Source organism: Salvelinus alpinus, chromosome 8, assembly GCF_045679555.1.
Source record: "Salvelinus alpinus chromosome 8, SLU_Salpinus.1, whole genome shotgun sequence".
Taxonomy (NCBI): domain Eukaryota; kingdom Metazoa; phylum Chordata; class Actinopteri; order Salmoniformes; family Salmonidae; genus Salvelinus; species Salvelinus alpinus.
The window spans coordinates 87,786,216-87,793,172 of NC_092093.1; the positions used below are offsets into that span (position 1 = coordinate 87,786,216).

Genomic DNA, 6,957 nt, shown 5'->3' on the forward strand with positions numbered 1-6,957 from the left:
AGAGAGCAACATATATAGAGTGAAAGAGAGAGTGACAGAGGGAGGGAGAGCAACATATATAGAGTGACAGAGAGAGTGACAGAGGGAGGGAGAGCAACATATATAGAGTGAAAGAGAGGGTGACAGAGGGAGAGAGAGCAACATATATCCAGTGAAAGAGAGAGTGACAGAGGGAGAGAGAGCAACATATATAGAGTGACAGAGGGAGAGAGAGCAACATATATAGAGTGAAAGAGAGAGTGACAGAGGGAGGGAGAGCAACATATATAGAGTGACAGAGGGAGAGAGAGCAACATATATAGAGTGACAGAGAGAGAGAGAGCAACATATATCGAGTGAAAGAGAGAGTGACAGAGGGAGAGAGAGCAACATATATAGAGTGAAAGAGAGAGTGACAGAGGGAGGGAGAGCAACATATATAGAGTGACAGAGGGAGAGAGAGCAACATATATAGAGTGACAGAGAGAGTGACAGAGGGAGAGAGAGCAACATATATAGAGTGAAAGAGAGAGTGACAGAGGGAGAGAGAGCAACATATATCGAGTGAAAGAGAGAGTGACAGAGGGAGAGAGAGCAACATATATAGAGTGAAAGAGAGAGTGACAGAGGGAGAGAGAGCAACATATATCGAGTGAAAGAGAGTGACAGAGGGAGAGAGAGCAACATATATAGAGTGAAAGAGAGAGTGACAGAGGGAGAGAGAGCAACATATATCGAGTGAAAGAGAGAGTGACAGAGGGAGAGAGAGCAACATATATAGAGTGAAAGAGAGAGTGACAGAGGGAGAGAGATGAACATATATAGAGTGAAAGAGAGAGTGACAGAGGGAGAGAGAGCAACATATATCGAGTGAAAGAGAGAGTGACAGAGGGAGAGAGAGCAACATATATCGAGTGAAAGAGAGAGTGACAGAGGGAGAGAGAGCAAAATATATAGAGTGAAAGAGAGAGTGACAGAGGGAGAGAGAGCAACATATATAGAGTGAAAGAGAGAGTGACAGAGGGAGAGAGAGCAACATATATAGAGTGAAAGAGAGAGTGACAGAGGGAGAGAGAGGAACATATATAGAGTGAAAGAGAGAGTGACAGAGGGAGAGAGAGCAACATATATCCAGTGAAAGAGAGAGTGACAGAGGTAGAGAGAGCAACATATATAGAGTGACAGAGGGAGAGAGAGCAACATATATAGAGTGAAAGAGAGAGTGACAGAGGGAGGGAGAGCAACATATATAGAGTGACAGAGGGAGAGAGAGCAACATGTATAGAGTGACAGAGGGAGAAAGAGCAACATGTATAGAGTGACAGAGGGAGCGAGAGCAACATATATAGAGTGAAAGAGAGAGTGACAGAGGGAGAGAGAGCAACATATATAGAGTGACAGAGAGAGTGACAGAGGGAGAGAGAGCAACATATATAGAGTGAAAGAGAGAGTGACAGAGGGAGGGAGAGCAACATATATAGAGTGACAGAGAGAGTGACAGAGGGAGGGAGAGCAACATATATAGAGTGAAAGAGAGAGTGACAGAGGGAGAGAGAGCAACATATATAGAGTGACAGAGAGAGTGACAGCGGGAGAGAGAGCTAAATATATAGAGTGAAAGAGAGAGTGACAGAGGGAGAGAGAGGAACATATATAGAGTGAAAGAGAGAGTGGCAGAGGGAGAAAGAGCAACATATATAGAGTGACAGAGGGAGAGAGTGCAACATATATAGAGTGACAGAGAGAGTGACAGCGGGAGAGAGAGCTAAATATATAGAGTGAAAGAGAGAGTGACAGAGGGAGAGAGAGGAACATATATAGAGTGAAAGAGAGAGTGACAGAGGGAGGGAGAGCAACATATATCGAGTGAAAGAGAGAGTGACAGAGGGAGAGAGAGCAACATATATCGATGGAAAGAGAGAGTGACAGAGGGAGAGAGAGCAACATATATATAGAGTGAAAGAGAGAGTGACAGAGGGAGAGAGAGCAACATATATAGAGTGAAAGAGAGAGTGACAGAGGGAGAGAGAGGAACATATATAGAGTGAAAGAGAGAGTGACAGAGGGAGAGAGAGCAACATATATAGAGTGAAAGAGAGAGTGACAGAGGGAGAGAGAGCAACATATATCGAGTGAAAGAGAGAGTGACAGAGGGAGAGAGAGCAACATACAGTGGGGAGAACAAGTATTTGATACACTGACGATTTTGCAGGTTTTCCTACTTACAAAGCATGTAGAGGTCTGTAATTTTTATCATAGGTACACTTCAACTGTGAGAGAAGGAATCTAAAACAAAAATCCAGAAAATCACATTGTATGATTTTTAAGTAATTAATTTGCATTTTATTGCATGACATAAGTATTTGATACATCAGAAAAGCAGAACTGAATATTTGGTACAGAAACCTTAGTTTGCAATTACAGAGATCATACGTTTCCTGTAGTTCTTGACCAGGTTTGCACACACTGCAGCAGGGATTTTGGCCCACTCCTCCATACAGACCTTCTCCAGATCCTTCAGGTTTCGGGGCTGTCGCTGGGCAATACGGACTTTCGGCTCCCTCCAAAGATTTTCTATTGGGTTCAGGTCTGGAGACTGGCTAGGCCACTCCATGACCTTGAGATGCTTCTTACGGAGCCACTCCTTAGTTGCCCTGGCTGTGTGTTTCGGGTCGTTGTCATGCTGGAAGACCCAGCCACGACCCATCTTCAATGCTCTTACTGAGGGAAGGAGGTTGTTGGTCAAGATCTCGCGATACATGGCCCCATCCATCCTCCCCTCAATACGGTGCAGTCGTCCTGTCCCCTTTGCAGAAAAGCATCCCCAAAGAATGATGTTTCCACCTCCATGCTTCACGGTTGGGATGGTGTTCTTGGGGTTGTACTCATCCTTCTATTCCGCCAAACACGGCGAGTGGAGTTTAGAGCAAAAAGCTCTATTTTTGTCTCATCAGACCACATGACCTTCTCCCATTCCTCCTCTGGATCATCCAGATGGTCATTGGCAAACTTCAGACGGGCCTGGACATGTGCTGGCTTGAGCAGGGGGACCTTGCGTGCGCTGCAGGATTTTAATCCATGACGGCGTAGTGTGTTACTAATGGTTTTCTTTGAGACTGTGGTCCCAGCTCTCTTCAGGTCATTGACCAGGTCCTGCCGTGTAGTTCTGGGCTGATCCCTCACATTCCTCATGATCATTGATGCCCCACGAGGTGAGATCTTGCATGGAGCCCCAGACCGAGGGTGATTGACCGTCATCTTGAACTTCTTCCATTTTCTAATAATTGTGCCAACAGTTGTTGCCTTCTCACCAAGCTGCTTGCCTATTGTCCTGTAGCCCATCCCAGCCTTGTACAGGTCTACAATTTATCCCTGATGTCCTTACACAGCTCTCTGGTCTTGGCCATTGTGGAGAGGTTGGAGTCTGTTTGATTGAGTGTGTGGACAGGTGTCTTTTATAAAGGTAACGAGTTCAAACAGGTGCAGTTAACCCTTTCACACGTACCATCACACGGGTGTGATCATTCTACAGTGGTCCCTGAAGCGTACGATCACACCCGTGTGATTAGAACACTCATTTAGAACGCTCGTTTAGAACGGCCAGTTTCGAATGACGCAACAATCAGCATTTGAGCTGGCCACACTTTTTTCAGAAACTATTTACACAAACACAGTCCTTACAAAGTTGTCCAGAATGTGAGCAGTTTATTTTGGGATGCAATGTTCAGATATTCACAGAAGTATATATAGCATAACACAATCATCCTAACCGGAAAAATGTAGGCTACATTTGTCCAAGCGCTAACTGAGGAAAGATTGACCCAACACAAGCAGTAATATTTTCTAACTCTCGGCTGACATAAACTACAATATGAATTAGCTAATAGCAATTATTATGTATAATTAATCACATCACGGGTGAGCTCACCATTGATCTAAATAATTAGGTAAAACACTTTATAGAAATCGAAAGTAATCCGACGATTAGTTTCAGCGCGCAGCCATGCATTTGTTCCTCACAGAAACCGAAGATAATAAGAGAAGACAAGATGAGTTTGGTCTGTTTATAGTATGCATGTTGAAGGGGTGTGTCAATCACTGTCGTTCACATCCCACCCTTCATTTCCGGAAGTCCTCAAAAAATGAGTGAACTCTTACTCACCTCATTTTGTTATAACATCTTTGGTCAAACAGACGATTACGTGAAACCCAGAATGCATTGTATGTCAACAAACATGGCTACACAGCTGGAATTAGCTTAGCTCATCATAATCAGTACAACCTTCAAAAAAGTATTTTACACACATAATATGTGCCCATTACAATCTGTGCAAGAATCGGAATGCATGATTTGTCACATAGAATTGAAAACATGTGAATAAAACAGTAAATACACAAATAATTGCCACACAAAACATTTTCTGATAGTGATTTATTGAGACAAGTGGCGCGTGCCGGCAGTCAACCACGTACCCTCTCACTCTAAACCATTCAGTGTTGTTGTTTATGTATGTAGATAGTGAGCTAAGCTGTAGCATTAGCAATAACTTTCAAAAGGAGACAACTCACAAATGTGGAAATTATGGAGATTTTGAGTCTGAAAGTCAGGAATCAGATTCTGACAGTGAGGAGCTGCCCCCCAACCTTGTAGCCATTGAGAACCCTGAATCTGAGGACCCCTTGTCCACTGACAAAGTCCCAGTTCCATTAGAAGATGCTGGTGGTGATGGTGGCAGACTGACAGTGGATGAAGTACAGGAGTTCTGTGGTAGCTGGAAGGCTGCCAGCCATTTCACCCCTCCTGGCCCTGCTGATTGTGTTGATGAGTCCCAGTCTGGAGTGCAACGCCCCTTGCCATTTCCATCTGAGGCAGAGTGCTTCAAGTTGTTTCTGACAGAGGAGCTAGTGGGAGACATAGTAGAGACCAATCGCTATGCCTTGGAGCTACAGGATAAGAGAGAGCCAGTGTAACGGATGTGAAATGGCTAGCTAGTTAGCGGGTAGGCGCTAATAGCGTTTCAATCAGTTACGTCACTTGCTCTGAAACCTTGAAGTAGTGGTTCCCCTTGCACAGCAAGGGCCGCGGCTTTTGTGGAGCGATGGGTAACGATGCTTCGTGGTGTTGATGTGTGCAGAGGGTCCCTGGTTCGCGCCCGGGTATGGGCGAGGGGACGGACGTAAAGTTATACTGTTACACCAGGAGTGGGGGGACAACCACAATTAGTGAAATGTATACATTCCTGGTGACAGTAAAGAAGAACTCCCTAAGAGAATACTGGAGCAGAGATCCTATGTTTGCAACTCCCTTCTTTGCCACCCTCTTTTCCCAAGACTGCTTTCTAGTTCTGCTGCTATGACTGCATTTCATCATCAACGCTACTGCCATCCTAAATGACCCGTTATACAAAACAAGAGATGTCAACAGCTGGCAGTAAAGTGCCATGACAAACGAGATGTCCATGTCCTCTCCACTGTCCATACAGCAACCATGTCGGCCACAGGGAAGGTGAACCACCTGACGGGAGAGAGAAACAAACCAGACAGAGAAACATCAAACCAGACTGCGTGCTTGACTATTACCTCAAAATGGGGGCAGTGGATAAGGCCGACATGATAAACAGCTTTGTGGAATGAACTCAGAAAACGACCAAGTGGTATAAGATATTTTTCCAGGGTAGCGTCAAAATACAACATGCCAATACTTCTGACGCATTTAGCATTGTTTTACAGAGCTAATAGAATAATGTAACTAGCTACATAAGCACGATTGAATATAACACCATAAAAGGTGAGTAACATGAGTAACGTTACCTAGCGTGTCCGCGGTTATAAGGAATATACACAAATATATTATGCTCCATACACACAGTGAGCTACAGTAGAAACGGTAAAACACGACACAGAAACTATTATAACGTAATTAGGCACTTACTTTGATAGAAACGCAGTCTGGATTTGAAGATGGGTGTCTGTAGTGACGCCTCTAGCACTGAGACGCTGTGCCACTTGGGAGTCAAAAGGCCAGGGTAGCTTCAACATACAACACATGCTTATACATCCGTGACGCAATTAGCATTGTTTTCCAGAGCTAATAAGACTGTAGCTAGATACCTAAGCATTGGGTATATCACCATACATGTTATGAAATGAGTAACGTTACATCGCGTGTCCGCGGTTATAAGGAATATACACAAAAACATGATGCTACAGTAGAAACGACATAACACGACATGCAGAAACTATTATAACGTAATAAGGCACTTTGATAGAAACGCACACATTTCCAAAGTTATTATTGGTAACGAAAACAACTTTGATTGCGATGCAGGCGACAGGTGGAAAATATGAACACGTGTATGCAGGACGGCAGATGAGTAAATGTCTGCAGACTTGAACTGCACAAACAATTGAGAAGTGTTTGGGGAATTTTGTCCGGGTCAGAAATGTCAAAAAAATTAATTGGTCCGCAAAAGTAAAAATGACTACTTTTATGTGAATGAATGAGGCGGAACACACCTCATTTCAAGCTGTTATTATAAAATAAAAAACTGTTTAGAAAATAATTTAAAATGGACAAATAAAACAGGCGGCGTGCTTTGGTTTGAGGGCAGCGCAGATTAAATGTACTGTTGCATAACAATCACATTCTGGAATTGGAGAGAACGTTCTAACATCACGTGCATAAAACAACTCACGCTGGGGCGACCGTTACAGATATTTGGAACTCACGCATGAAAGGGTTAATACAGGTAATGAGTGGAGAACAGGAGGGCTTCTTAAAGAAAAACTAACAGGTCTGTGAGAGCCGGAATTCTTACTGGTTGGTAGGTGATCAAATACTTATGTCATGCAATAAAATGCAAATTAATTACTTAAAAATCATACAATGTGATTTTCTGGATTTTTGTTTTAGATTCCGTCTCTCACAGTTGAAGTGTACCTATGATAAAAAATGACAGACCTCTACATGCTTTGTAA

General features: G+C 43.5%; 1 long non-coding RNA gene across 1 annotated transcript; it reads right to left on the bottom strand.

Moving 5' to 3' along the window:
• Positions 1–4,574: 4,574 nt before the first annotated feature.
• Positions 4,575–6,499, bottom strand: LOC139583848 (uncharacterized). The gene is made up of 2 exons (XR_011676632.1): positions 5,912–6,499; positions 4,575–5,494 (listed from the first exon to the last, which is right to left on the bottom strand). It is a non-coding gene; the product is annotated as an uncharacterized lncRNA (long non-coding RNA).
• Positions 6,500–6,957: the final 458 nt, after the last annotated feature.